This window comes from Myotis brandtii, unplaced genomic scaffold, assembly GCF_000412655.1.
Source record: "Myotis brandtii unplaced genomic scaffold, ASM41265v1 scaffold520, whole genome shotgun sequence".
NCBI lineage: Eukaryota > Metazoa > Chordata > Mammalia > Chiroptera > Vespertilionidae > Myotis > Myotis brandtii.
Genome location: NW_005369827.1, coordinates 1,416,583 through 1,431,705, shown reverse-complemented (window position 1 = coordinate 1,431,705; position 15,123 = coordinate 1,416,583). Strand labels below are relative to the sequence as shown.

The window sequence follows — 15,123 nt, the reverse complement described above, 5'->3', positions numbered from 1 at the left end:
TTCCTCTCTGAAATCAATAAAAATATATTTAAAAAATAAAAATAAGTTTAAAAAAATAAATAAATCCTTGCCTGAAGATATTTTTCCATTGATTTTTAAGAAAAGTGTAAGGAAAGGGGAAAGACAGAGAGAAACATCAATGTTAGAGAAACACATCGATTAGTTGCCTCCTGCATGAGCCCGGACCAGGGCCCCGGGCCGGGAAGGAGCCTGCAACCAAGGTACATGGCCTTGACCAGAATCGAACCCAGGACCCTTTGATCCACAGGCCGACACTGTATTCATTGAGCCAAACCAGCTAGGGTTTAAGTGCTTATTAAACAGTAGTTCTTTTCTTTCCCCATCTGTTCCCCCAAAGTAGTCTTGGATTGGAGGACTCTGTGTCAAAGACTATACCACAGAGCCTGGCGTTATTATTACCTGAATTTCTATCAGTGCTTCCTTTTTTTGTTTCTTTTTTTATTCTTACAGTTTTATTTTTGTGTACACATTTGCTTAACAATCACTGAATTTTTAGGCCAGGTTCAGGTAATCGAAAAGCCTTTATAAGTACAGTGGGGCCTTGACTTACGAGTGTCCCGACTGACGAATTTTTTGAGATACCAGCTGTCTCTCAGCCGATTTTTTGCATTGAGTTGACAGAGTAATTTGAGTTAACGAGCTCCTTAACGAGCTGGGTCTCGAACGAATTAAACTCGTAAGTCAAGGCCCCACTGTAGTTTACATTGCCTAGAACTAAGGTATGCTGAAAACCCAGCCTGGAGCAAAATGGGAAATAACATCTTTCTAAAGATAGATTGAGACATTCTGGTCCAGTGGGTTAAGATGTGTCCTCTCTCTGGTAGCAGGGCAGAGGCACACCTGGCTGCTAGGCCACCATTCACAGGAATAGCCAAGAAAACAGGGTACAGACCACCAAAAACAAGTCCAGCCAATCCACCTCGTGTGATGGTACAGGTTTCACAATGCAAATCACCTGTATTCAATGGTAAACTTACAAAACTTTTGTAAGATACGTTCGCTGTCAAATATGGGATCACTACCATTGGTAAACCAGCAGCTATACGAGCCTGTGTCACATATAAGATGCGTGGGAAAAGACTGCTGTTAGGCCCCGGAGAGCAGCATTAAGCCCAACATATGTTGATCCATGTTCAAGTAGATTTCTTTCTGCTTCTGGAAGTTGGTTAATTTTTCTGTTTATGATGTCCAAAATGTGTTCTTTCTTGAAAGTATCATTTGACTCATGATTTTCCATCTTGAGCCTTATGCTCTCCCTGCAGCCTTTCTCAGCCCTAAGGCTCATCCTTCACTCTGCTGGCGGGCACAGCCGTCTCTGGCAGGCATGTGACTCCCTCATTCAGTACTTTCATTCATCATTCTAAGGAACACAATAACCTGTCATCTGGGGCGCTATCCCTGGGGAGGTAGTTACATCTTTTTTTGTTAGAAGTCATTTCCAGAACCAGTCTTTCACGCTCACCGAACTCAGCGGGGGCTGCTCATTTCGAAACTGTGAGGATCCTCTGTGGGTCCACACTTGGCCCAGGAAGCCCTGGTGGCCACTTGGGAGCCAGAACGGTACCCACCGAGAACTTCCTTCTCGTCTTCTGCTCTGAGGGCACTGCCAAGAAAAGGTGGGAGGGCCGCCTGCTCAGGTGTGGCCTTCCAAGACAAGGTGGAGATGAGCATGTGGCACAGTGGCCTGTGAACCCGAGACACGCAGCTGTGGGGAACAGAGGCCCCTCAGGAGCCATGTGAACAAACCCATCCACAGCCGGGAAGTGGTTCCACCTGCAAGTGGAGCCTGTGAGGTGTGGGCAGGGTTTTCCAATGAGGCTTGTACCCTGAAGAGGGTTATACCTCATCTCAGCTCTTGGTGCAATTTGATTTGACGCTTCCTTCATGGGTCCCATTTACAAGGAAAAACTACTCACCAGGGATATGTTCATTAAGATACAGTTGAGGCTGCTGTGAAAAAGAGAAACAAAAATGGAAGTTTATTTCTCTGATGTAACAGTCTGAGCATAAGCTTTCCAGAGGAGGTATGGGGCTCCTTGTTGGAGACCCAGTTTCCTCCTCCTTTTTTTTTTTTTAATGCTCTGCTATTCTCATTACATAGCTTCCATCTTGTGATGTCAGATGGCTGCTCCAGCTCCACTACCATGTCCACATTCCAGCTGTCAAGAAGAAAAGGAGTAAGAAAGGCCACACTACTTTACTTTAAAAGCACAGTCTGGAAGTTCCAAACATCAATTTCACTCTCATACTGTTGGCCAGAACTTAGTCACATGATGACATCTAGCTGCAAGGGAGGCTGGGAAATGTAGTCATGAGTCCACCTGGAGCATTACTATAGAACAAGGGGAGAATGTAATGACTGTCAAGAAGAAAAGGAGTAAGAAAGGCCACACTACTTTACTTTAAAAGCACAGTCTGGAAGTTCCAAACATCAATTTCACTCTCATACTGTTGGCCAGAACTTAGTCACATGATGACATCTAGCTGCAAGGGAGGCTGGGAAATGTAGTCATGAGTCCACCTGGAGCATTGCTATAGAACAAGGGGAGAATGTAATATTGGGGGACAGTTAGCATTCTCTGCACAAAGGACCAAACAGGAATATAAATCAGTGAAGCCTACTGAGTATTAGGACATATGCATATTTTGTGGGGGTGGTGGAGCCTAAAGCAAACAGGAAAGCCCCATTTTGAGGCGCAGCCACTTTTACCCAAGCAGAACTGTCATGCAGAAATTCAGGCCCAATGTTCCAGATCTGTTGGTTTTCAAGAGAAGCCAGAAACCAACATTTAAAAATATATATACTAGTAATCTCCCAATTTTAAAAATGTTGACCCAAAATAATTTCTTTAAACACTGTATGGGCCAAACATATATGTGGACTGGCATTTGGGGCCCTATGATTTGCATGGACCTTCCAGTGTGCTTAACTCTCTGCCTTAAATGCAAAACTTTTGAAATCCAAAGTTAGACCTACAAGACAAACAAGGCCAATAAAGAGCTGTGATCAAGATAAACTCTTTAAATAACATCTTTGGTTTGTTAGTTGGGCATGAGTTGGTCAAATGAGCAGCCCCCACGGCATTGGGTGAGCGTCAAGTCATGAGTTGGTCATGAATTTCTTTCATCCTTCGAATATCACATCTGACTTTTCAGTGTGAAATCATTTTAGTCTCTCTCTGGGTTGTAACAATCGGGTAGTTAGTTAACCAGGTAAATGCACTGGAGGAAATGCTCAGGCTCCATTTTTCACATGAAAGATGGAGATGACGTGTGCAGCAGCCACAAAATACAGGGTGGGGCAAAAGTGGGCTTACAGCTGTCATCTGGAAAATAATACAATAACCCTATGTAATAAAGAGCTAATATGCAAATGGTCATCACACCCTGATGCCGTCACACCATAACGGCTCAGACACTCAACACTGGGAAGAGAGGAATGGGGACCAGACAGGCATAAATGAGCTCGCAAGAGAGGAATGAGGACCAGCCAGGCACAAATGAGCTCACGAGAGAGGAATGGGGACCAGCCAGGCTGCAGCCCGGGAAAGGGACAAGCCACCCGCCCTCCTGTCCTGGGCTCCAGCGGCTGCACCTGGGCCTGCAGCCCAGGAGAGGGACAAGCTGCCTGCCCCACGGTCCCGGGCGCCAGCACCTGCGGCTGCAGCCCAGGCATGGCTGCCCACCCACGGTCCCCTTCAGCTACAGCCAACCCAGGTGAAGTCGGCCCGGGTCCCAGGTGCCTGTGACCAGCCAGAGGAGGGAATCCTGGGTCCCACATGCGGGGCAAAGCAGAGGCGGTTAGGGGTTATCAGGCCAGCAGGGGAGCAGTTAGGGGCGATCATGAAGGCATACAGAGGTTGTTAGGGGCGATCAGGCAGGCAGGCAGAGGGGTTAGGAGCGATCAGGAAGACAGGCAGGTGAGCGGTTAGGAACCAGCGTTCCCGGATTGTGAGAGGCAGTCAAACATCCCCCGAGGGGTCCTGGATTAGAGAGAATGCAGGCCAGGCTGAGGGGACCACCCCCCCCCCATGCACGAATTTCGTGCACCGGGCCTCTAGTTAATAAATAATAGCACAAGAATAAACTGTGTTTCATGTGTTCATAACTGTAAACCTACTTTTGCCACACCCGGTATGCCACTCAGAGCTCCTGCTGTGGGAGCATAGTTGACTGTCACCCCAGATGCCGCCTCCTGGACCCACCACCATGTTCACATGAAGACCACATGTCCCGTGAGTTGCTCTCAACCAATGATTGAGCACAGAGGGGCACTTCTCCAATGGTTGACTTGGGCTCCAGGACCCCTCATCGCCTGGCCAAACCTTTCTTGTGGTTGTACTGCGGTCAGAGACTCCTCCAGCCCCACCCCCTTCCTTGCACAGGTGCAGAACTTCTCTCCCACTTCCTCTGCTCCCTCCTCCATGCTCCTTCACAGGCTTCCCACTTCATAAATCCCTTGCCTACCTAGTCTCATCTTGACATCTACTTCAAAACAAACATGAACTAACACATGGTGCTAATAACAACAGTAATTCAGGAAGCAATTATAATTTACTGTGTGTGCTATGTACCAGGCACTGTGCTTACACAAGCACAGTTCTGAGAAGTAGAAATAGATCCCCTGGCAACAATAACAATAGCTAACTTTATTGAGCACTTACGAGGCAATCTTTACAAGAATTCTGAGGTAGGTAGTGAACTGTTGTGTTGATTTTACAGATGTAGAATGAGATTATATAACTTGCTCAAGGTCATACTACTAGTAAGTGATAGACAATGATTCAAACCCAAGGTCGTCCTACTCCAAAGCCCAGTTGCTCAGATGGCAGATATTTGAATCATCTATTCCCAATTTCTACTGTATCCAAATATCACCACATACTACCCTCGCAACTTACATTATTTATGAATAATAGTACCTGTACAATTATTTATATAATATTTTTCTTTAAATCAACCGATTTTTTAAAATGTATTTATTTATTTTAAAAAGAAACATAATATCCCTAGAGTAAATAGTAAATTGCTATTTCTTGCCGTAAATTGAAGACAATCCTAAAAATAATCACAATAGAAACAAAACAATATTATCAAATTTTATCTGGACAATATTATAACAATTAAGTAGATACTATAACTAAATATATAAAATCTGAGGTCTGCACTCATTTGTAGTTGTGTGTGTGTGTGTGTGTGTGTGTGTGTGTGTGTTTAAGGGAGATTAGCAAGTGTTAGATGTTAAAGACGTACTAGCTTCAAATGAAGGTTGTTTTTCTTGACGAAACCAGAAAGGTTGAGGAAACTGAAAAAGGGACTGACTTTCTCAGTCCGTGACTCAATGCTCTTTAGTGCTGTGTCCATGCATCCCTAACACTACCCTGGGTGGTACGCTTTGGGGAATAATGACTGATGTGAAAGTGGAGAATGCTCATTTGGAAAGTGAAGAATAAACAATTTTACATAATGGTCCCTTGCCCCCCCTACCCCCCCAAAAAAAGAATTTCGTTACTTTTCAGCCTCCGCAGGTCCTCAATGCACACAGTTCTACCCTCTGGTTTATCTGGAGGGAGCAATCTTTCAAAAGTAAAACAGCCGGAGCCTGCAGCATGCGTGAACACTGCTTTTTGGGCAGGTGTATCCGGTAGAGAAACAAAACAGGGCTCTGTGGTTAGGCCGCCCAGCGCGCTAGAGTTCAGCACATTCACAAATCAGCCTGCCTGGGGGGGCCGAACCACACGCAGCGACAAAGTGGGGTCTGTGTAAACACATCCTAGCCTCTTCGGGCGAAGACCATGCTGATCCAGAGCTAAGCAACATGGATGGAAAAGGGCAGGCCACACCATCTGCGGGGCTCTCCCCGGAGCCCGTGCCAGCCCAATACTCCATAACATAGAGTCATGTGCTGTATGTTACTCATGGAGACAACGGGTGAGACCCTACTGTAACAGATCCCACCCCTTTGCTTCAGTGTAAACACATGGCAGGAAACCATACCCCCATTCTTCTCCCTCTAGGCCCTGTGGGTCGCGACCCCTTTGGGGGTTGAACGACCCTTTCACAGGGGTCGCCTAAATACATCCTGTATATCAGATATTTACATTACGATTCATAACAGTAGCAACATTACAGTTATGAAGTAGCAACAAAAATAATGTTATGGTTGGGGGTCACCACAACATGAGGAACTGTATTAAAGGGTCGCGGCATTAGGAAGGTTGAGAACCACTGCTCTAGGGTTTAACCCAGGAAGAAGAGCCTGGCATCTGGCCACTCTGTGGATTGGACAGCGTTCTGCACCCAGCGATGAGGTGTAGCAGGCTTGTCACTAGCCCTTCCTTCTGACTCTGAGTTCCTGAATCATCATGTATCATTTGTATTAGGTTTGATAAATGGCTGGTAAATGGAGTTGGACCTGGAATAGAGGAAGGACGGGATGCCATAGTGCAGAAGTTGCGGGTCCTCCATTCACTGTCACCAAATCCCAGTCTTGTGTCCACTTTGCAGATGGGAACGCAGAGTCACTAGAAACTGAAATGAGTGGCTGAATGCTGAGGTCTGATAGGGAGTCTATGGCAGATGCCTCATCCTGTACTTCCTCAGACTTCTGGATTTTTGGCATATTATTCTTTTGAAGAAATCACCATCCCCAGCAGACATAAGTAATAGAGGAGGAGGAGGAATAATTAACATTTGTTCAGTGCTCAACACCTTAAAGGCCTCAACCAATTTAATTCTAAAACTCTTATGGGAGTAATCAATTGATTGATTGTTCCCTCTCTGCCAATGAGAAAATTGGAACACAAAAAAGTTAATTGTCAAAGATCACCCAACACAAAGGATTCAAGCCCAAGTGCTCTGACCCCAATGTTTGAACTCATAAATGCTGTACCGCCTTTTGAGTCAGACATACCTAGGCTCTATCCAGGGCTCTATCTGCTAGTACTGTGCAACCTAAAGCAAACCACTTAACCACTCTGACCACTGCTTTCTTATGTATAAAGTGCCTACCACTTAAGGCTAGTAGAGCTCGATAAAAGTGGAGTATTGTTAGCAACATAATGGTGGTTCAAAGGATTGATCACTTCCTCTTTACTGCTCTAATGCCCGTCCTCTTTCCAGTTTCTCCCAGCTGTTGACAAAAGCAGAGCCTTTCATTTTACCTCAGCCACCCCGAATGGCTAATCAGGGGAGGGGAAGCCAGAAGACAAAGAAAAACTCATCCATCTTCCTCAAACAGTCTTTCCCTTCTGGAGTCATGGCGGGCCCCACACACCTTCAGAACCATTAAGGGTTTTTAAAGGCACTGACAAAATCCAGGAGATAGATGGCATCATAGAGCTGTTAGTCTTAGAAGGTAATGGACCTAATAGGGGAGCTTCTGAGAACAAGTAAACTGTGCTAAAGGTGTACGTGCGTCCCAGGACATTTCAGAGAATGAGTCCACCCTGAGGGTGAACCGAGGAATGACCATTCTTTGAAGAGAATCGTAAGTTTTGCAGAATTTCTACATATGACAGTTTTTAAATATACCTGTGAATTCTTTGACACTCTTCACATCAAGAGGTGGAGTCTAATTCTCTTACTCTTTTTTTAAAAAATATTTTTATTGCTTTCAGAGAGGAAGGAAGAGGGATAGAGAGATAGAAACATCAGTGATGAGAATCATTGATCGGCTGCCTTCTACATGCCCTGCATTTGGAATCGAGACTACAACCCAGGCATGTGCCCTGACCAGGAATTGAACCATGACCTCCTGGTTCACAGGATGATGCTCAACCACTGAGCTCCACCAGCCAGGCTAATTCTCTTGCTCTTGAATATAAACTGAACCTAGTGACATTGTGTGACTTCCAAGGCGAGGTTGTAAACATTGTTTGAGTTTGCCTCTATCTCAGGATTCTTGATCTTCAAACCCAGCTGTGCCATGGTATGAGGCAGCTCAAGGGACCATGTAAAGGCCAACTATAGGTGTTCCTGTCTTCAACTCCAAGTGAAGTTCCAAAAAACAGACAGTCTTTGAGATGACTCTAGCCCCAGTCACCGCCTGACCCACCTCGTGAGGGACTCCAAGTGAGAACCGCCTCCTGAGCCCAGACAACAATAAGTGATTGCTGTTATACCTGGAATGGATTTTGTGCTGCAATAAGTAACTGGAGCACTCCAATGCATTCCACAAAGCTCTGCCTATGGGTCAGCAGTAGCTACCATGAGCTTTATGTTACTATGGGTTGTGGTTTCTTAGAAACTAGTAGTTTAGCACATTTTCGTGATGCATAATAATTTTTGTTAGGTACTTATCAAATATTTTTATGATCCACAGTAAGAATTTTAATCAATTTACTTAAAAGTAACTCTATAATAAAAACTGAGAATATGAGTCAATATGTTCTCTGGGAAATGCGAATCAGCTAATATATTCTCCTGAAAGGAAGCTAGGTAGCCTTTCCTTCAAATAACACTGAGAAGGATTCATTAGCTCCCTAAGCCATAAGAAATGGGGTCAATTTTGAATGAATTGACCCTTGAAGTCCTCTTTGAAGCAGGAGTAGAGCCAATAGACAAGCAGAACCATGATCCCCAGGCAGCCCAGCATATCAGGCTGTGAAATAACAATGCAGAGATTCTCGACAAAGCATCAGCCAACTGCCAAGTGTTTTCTAGAAGTTAACTTTGTCTTCGACACTTAAGATATAAAACTTCCAACCCTTTGAAGCTACAAAAAAATGGGTATCTATGAATATTAATACATACATACACATACACATACTAGTACATACACAAGTCCCCACTATCTTGCCTATTGTGAACAAATTACTTAACCCCTCTTGTCTCAGTTTGTCTCTATAATGGAGATAATAATAATAATACTTTCCTCATAGATTGCTAAAAAGTAAATGAGTTTAGAACACTAGGACTAGAGCACTAGAATAGAGCATACTCAATGAATATCAGTGATTATAATAACCTATACAAATACATACACACATGGAAAGAGGCTGGAATAAGTTGCCTCAAAGAGTTGCTGTGCTTATCTCTGGGTGAAAGGATTATGGATGCCTTCTGTTTCCTTCTTTATACTGTCTTACATTTTTAAAACATCCTATAATTGGCCCGAACTGGTTTGGCTCAGTGGATAGAGCATCGGCCTGCGGACTGAAAGGTCCCAGGTTCGATTCCGGTCAAGGGCATGTACCTTGGTTGTGGGCACATCCCCAGTAGGAGGTGTGCAGGAGGTAGCTGATTGATGTTTCTCTCTCATCGATGTTTCTAACTCTCTATCCCTCTTCCTTCCTCTCTGTAAAAAATCAATAAAATATATTTTTTCAAATCCTATAATTGATCTGTATTTCTTTTCTTTTTTTTCTTTTTTGCCAATCCTCATCTGAGGATTTTTTTTATGTTTTTATTGACTTTGGAGAAAGAAGGGGAAAGGGAGAGAAAGAAATATCAATGATGAGAGAGAATCATCAATCAGCTGCCTCCTGTACATCCCTTACTGGGGATTGAGCTCACAACCCGGCATGTGCCCTGACCAGGAATCAAACCGAGACCTCCTGGTTCATAGATTGACACTCAATGACTGAGCTACACCAGCCAGGCCAAGGATATTTTGTTGTTATTGTTAATCCTCACCTGAGTACATTTTTTCATTGATTTTTATAGAAAGTAGAAGGGAGAGAGAGAGAGACAGAGAAAAACATCGATGTGAGAGAGACACATCAACTGGCTGCCTTCACACACACTCTCACCAGGGCCAGGGATCAAGCCTGCCACTAAGGTACATGGGACTGGAATCTAATCCGGGACCTTTCAGTCCACAGGCTGATGCTCTTTCCACTGAGCCAAACCAGCTAGGGCAAGGATATTTTTTCTATTACTTTTTTGAGAGAGTGGAAAGGAAGGAGGGAGTGGGGAGAGAGAGAGAGAAACATTGATGTGAGAGAGACACATAGATTGGTTGACTTCCACACATACTTTGACCAGGGGCTGGGATCGAACCTGCTACCTAGGTACATGCTCTTGACTGGAAATGGAACCTGTGACCCTTCAGTGCATGTGTCAACACTCTAACCACTGAGCACACCGGCCAGGGCAGAACCTGTATTTCTTTTATTAATTTTTTTAAAAAAAATATCATTTCAATAGGAACCATAAGGACAACGTAAAAAAAAATGGAAGTGGTTGCTGCAAGGATGGTAGGATTGTGGGTAACTTTTTTTAATGTTTTAAATTTTTTGTTGTTGTATTTATTTATTTACTTATTTATTTAAGAGAGAGAAGAGGAAGAGGGATAGAGAGATAAAGACATCAATCAGCTTCTTCCTTCCCTATAACACATCATCCATATTGCACTGTGTGTTCACCACCTAATTTTCTTAAATTGACTTAATTAGTGGCATTATTAGGGCTAGGAAAATGAAGATGGAGGCTGAATTTATACTCAGCCATGTAATACAACATCAAGATGTCCCCTGTTGTAGAGTTTCTTTAGATGGTTAGATGGAGATCAATGAGGACTGCAGTAGTCATGGAGGTGGTGAGAATCAAGGTAGACATAGGAGAATGGGGGTCTTTTCCCAGGGACTTGGTTCCATTCATACACACTCACACACACACACACACACACATAATTTTGAGCTCCAACTATACTAAGTACTAAGGAAATAAAAAAATGATCCTTGTCTTCAGGAGTTTACTGCCTAACAATGGAAGTATACACGTAAACAAGTAATCTTCAGTTTAATGTAGTAAATACTAACATAGCTACATGCACAGGCATCAGTGGGAAAGTAGACAAAAGACAGTAACACACTCTGGGGTTCAGATTGGCTTTAGAGCTAAGAGTTGAGAAATGTCTTAATCAGCTTGGGAGGCTATAAGAAAATACCATGGACTGGTGGCTTAAAGTTTAAGCCTTAAACAACAGACATTTATTTCTCACAGTTCTGGAAACTGGAATGTCCAAGATCAAGATGCCGGCAGTTTCGGTGTCTGATGAGAGTCCTCTTCCTAACTTGAACATGGCTGCCTTCCTCCTGTATCCTCGCATGGGGTGGAGGAGAGGGGACTCTGATCTGTTGTTCTTATAAGGGCACTAATCCCATCATGGGGGCTCCACCCTACCCTCACGACCTCAGCTAAATTTAATTACCTCTCAAAGGGCCCATCTCCTAATGCCATTATCCTGGGAATAATATATATGGCTGCAATATATAAATTCAATATATAAACACAAGCATTCTGTTTATAGCAAAGGAAGAGTCAGTCCCAGGTATAGAAAGATGGGCATTCCCAGAGGCAGGAACTGCATAAATAAAGGAACAGAAGTGTGAAATGACTTGGTACATGCAGTAAAGTACAAGAAGCTTGGTATTGCCAAAAGAGTACTCTTCAAACTTGTTACCGCCCACAGATTCCTTTCTTCAAACACCAGGTAAAATAGGGTAGCTGTGCAGGGGCAGCAGTGGACACCTCTCCTCAGAGGTGTCCTCACAAGGTCTAGGGCTTCCAGGCTGCAGCAGGGGGTAGAACTGGGTGTAGCACAGAGGACAGAGCGGGTGACCCTGCCGTAGCAGCAGGCTGGGGCCAGGTCTTGCACAGCCTAATGTACTCAGCCTTGGTAGGAATGCAATAAAGCGCCTCAAGTGGGTTTTGTCTGAGAAGTTCGTGCTCAGATTTATGCTTTGGAAAGAGGAGAGTTTCTGTTTCTCTGGAGAACTCTGACTCATACAATGGCTCACCACACTGCCCAACCAGCTGGGGATAGAGGCAGGAATAAAAAGTTATTTTTGTACTAATTTATTAATTCAAGTTTACCGCAGTTCCTCCCACGATGATGAGCTCAGAAGCAGAAGAAGCAGGTCATGCTCTTAATTGTCATTCCTAAGACATGCTCTAATCACATCACCAGCTTGCTCAACATCTCCAATGATTCTCTGCAGCCTTCCAATAAAGCCCCAATTACATGGTCTAATGTTCAAGGCTCTCTGTGCCCTGGGTTCAATATCTATTCCCAGTCCTACCTCTTACAACCGACAAATCGATTAATGTGCACCAGTATTCACCCTATCTCCTAATAGGTTGTACATCTACATCCATTGTCTTGTGACTTATAATCTCCCCATAGGAAGAGGATCGATTCCTGCCTCGTTGACTTGAGACTTGTCCATATAACTTGCTTTGCCCCATGACATGTAATCAGATGTGAAATCTACCCATGCTCGCAGAAACTTCAAATGCTGTGTGGTTTGATTGAACTGAGGGCAAGTGGACTCTAGGAAGATGGGGAAGAAGAGTGTAGAACTCTCTCATGAAGATTGTTTTACTTTTCAAGTAATAAGAGTAACAGCTGCCCCTCGGAAACGTTTTCTTGAAAGTCTGGATTTCATGCTCTGCTGTAGTGTGAAATTGTTTCATTTTAAGAAATGAGCAGCCTGTGTTTCTTGAGAGTTTGTGAAGTCATTTATGATTTGGGATGCTTACATTACAGACCAAGGGATTTCTTTTTTAATCTTAACTCAGTGTTTTGGGGGAAAAGGTCTTTAAATGATATCTTGTTTTCTTTTTGCCATGTAGCAGAGGATGGAGAGAGAGAGAAAAATGTAACAGGTGGTGCCAGACTCCCAATTTGAATATAAAATGTCTTTGTTGCCCTAACCAGTTTGGCTCAGTGGCTAGAGCATTGGCCTGCGGACTGAAAGGTCCCAGATTTGATTCCAGGCAAGGGCATGTACCTTGGTTGCGGGCACATCCCCAGTAGGGGGTATGCAGGAGGCAGCTGATGGATGTTTCTCTCTCATCGATATTTCTAACTATCTCTCTCCCTTCCTCTCTGTAAAAAATCAATAAAACATATTTAAAAATAAAATAAAATAAAATGTCTTTGTTTAGGACAATTGCTTTATAGGTCATTTGTGATGGGAAGTGAGTCCCTGAGACTTGAGAGAACAGGTGGGGGTGGGGGGCAAATGAGAGATGGCTAAATAGTTTTGCATTAGAAAGAAATGAGAATAGGGGCACAGGCAGGAGGCAGGGGAGAGAGGTGAGATTAAAGGAGAGTGGAAAGAGGGAAAGAAGACAGAGCAAAAGATTAATCAAAGGGTAGGAGGCTGGAAACCAGATTGATTGAAGCAGATAACTCCAGTGGTCTTCAAAATCCTGTTCTCCCTTTCTGGCATGATAATAGAGTTTCAGCAGGGCACATGACTGCCCAGTTAAAGACTACATTTCCCAGGCTTCATTGCAGCCAGAGTGATCACATGACTATATTCTTGCCAAAGGAATGAGAATGAAAGTGATGTGTATAATTAATTGCTTAGGAAATCCTTGGCCTCCATTCCCTTCTCTTTTCCCTTTTCAATGGCCTTTAGTGGGTGTGGTTTGATCCCACTATGACCATGCAGATGAAGACACAGCTACTCCTGGGGATGGCAAAGCAACAAGATAGAAGGAACATTGGTTGGAGTGACAGTAAAGAACAAAACTGCCATTCAGCCTGGACTGAGAGAGATAAAACCACAGGTTTTGGGGGGGGGGGGGGGGGGGGGGGGATCTCTGTTGTTTCAGGGACGTAGCTTAAATCTTAACTAAGACAACGGCAAATCATGCTTTTGAAAAATGGAGATAACTGTTATTCAATTTTTTGTTTTTGTATTTTCCTGTGCTGCAAATCCTTCATCGTTTGACTTTTGGCAAAATGTGTTACAAACGTAAAGGCCTGTGCGAGTAAGAGGCATGGTAGAAATCAAGGAGAGTAATTGGGCCCATCGCTGGGCCTCCCGAGCACAGACAAGAGGGAGAACACAAGCACCATGGTCGTGGGAAATGACATGAGTAGAGCCACATTAAAATACAGATGGAGCCCGGTCGTGGTGGTTGAGCGTTGACATATGAACCAGGAGGTCACAGTTCGATTCCCAGTCTGGGCACATGCCCAGGTTGTGGGCTCGATCCCCAGTAGGGGGAGTGCAGGAGGCCAATCAATGATTCTCTCTCATCATTGATGTTTCTTTCTCTCTCTCCCTCTCCCTTCCTTTCTGAAATCAATTAAGATTTTTTTTTTCCAATAGAGCTGGAGGAGCCATTTCAGAGGAACTTCCCTGCATGTTTGTTTTATTTATCTTACAAACTAGACCAAACTATCAATATTCCAAGAAGTCAGTAAGAATGAGAATATCCTGTTTTATAAAGACTGTGATTTGTTGCCAATGTTCACGATGGAAGGACATGCTAAATTTCAGTTAGGGGGTAGTGAAAAATAAAGATGTAATTCTTTTCTACCCAGATTCATAGAGCCCAAGTTCTATCCACAGACTCCAGAGAGTCCCCAAGATGAGGTTAACTCTGGGACTATAGTAGGAAACACAGGAGCTTATGTTCTAGTCGAGGAGGACTGATAATAAGCACAATAATTCAGATTGTCATGAGTTGTTTAAAGACAATAAAAAATAATTTTAGGTAATAATAAAGCATTAAAAAAAAGTGATAGAGATTAACCAGTAACTAGGGTGGTTAACTAAGGTGATTAGAAAAGGCCTCCCAAGGTCTCAGCTGAAACCCAAAAGAAGAGAAGGAGCTGGACTCATGAAAAGCCAGGGGAGTGGCGTAAAGAGAGGGACAGTGACAGGCAGGCCTGGGCTTGGCAGCCAAGGGAGATGAAGTCAGAGAAGCGAGCACAGCTCCATCCTAAAAGCCAGGATAGGCAGTCCTTGAGCTCCTGCTTCCGTTCCCTCCTCTGGAAAATTAGAATGGCATCCACACCAGCATCCCTGCTCTGTGCCCTTGAGAGAAGGTGAGTGAGAGGGCCTGGTGAACCAACACCCTCAGAGCCTCCCAAGGGCCACGCGGCATCTCATTTAACCCCCTGAGGGCAGGCTGCTGTCCTGTGAAGTGCATGCTCTGAGGACCCACTTCTCCAAGAGGTGGGGCAAGTCATTGGCTCAAGGTCCCATAGGTGGCATTTGACAAAGCTGGGACTCAGAAGATGCTGACTCTAAAGCCCTTTCACTTGACCACCACCCTTTTCTACCTCTGGTCTATAGATAAAGCCTAAATTCTTTCCAATCAAATCCACCCACCTCCCAATGCTCCCCCTTCCCC

General features: G+C 44.1%; 1 pseudogene; it reads right to left on the bottom strand.

The window, feature by feature from the left end:
• Window positions 1-454: 454 nt before the first annotated feature.
• LOC102241176 lies at window positions 455-1,278 on the bottom strand (annotated as a pseudogene).
• Between the last annotated feature and the right edge of the window lie 13,845 nt (window positions 1,279-15,123).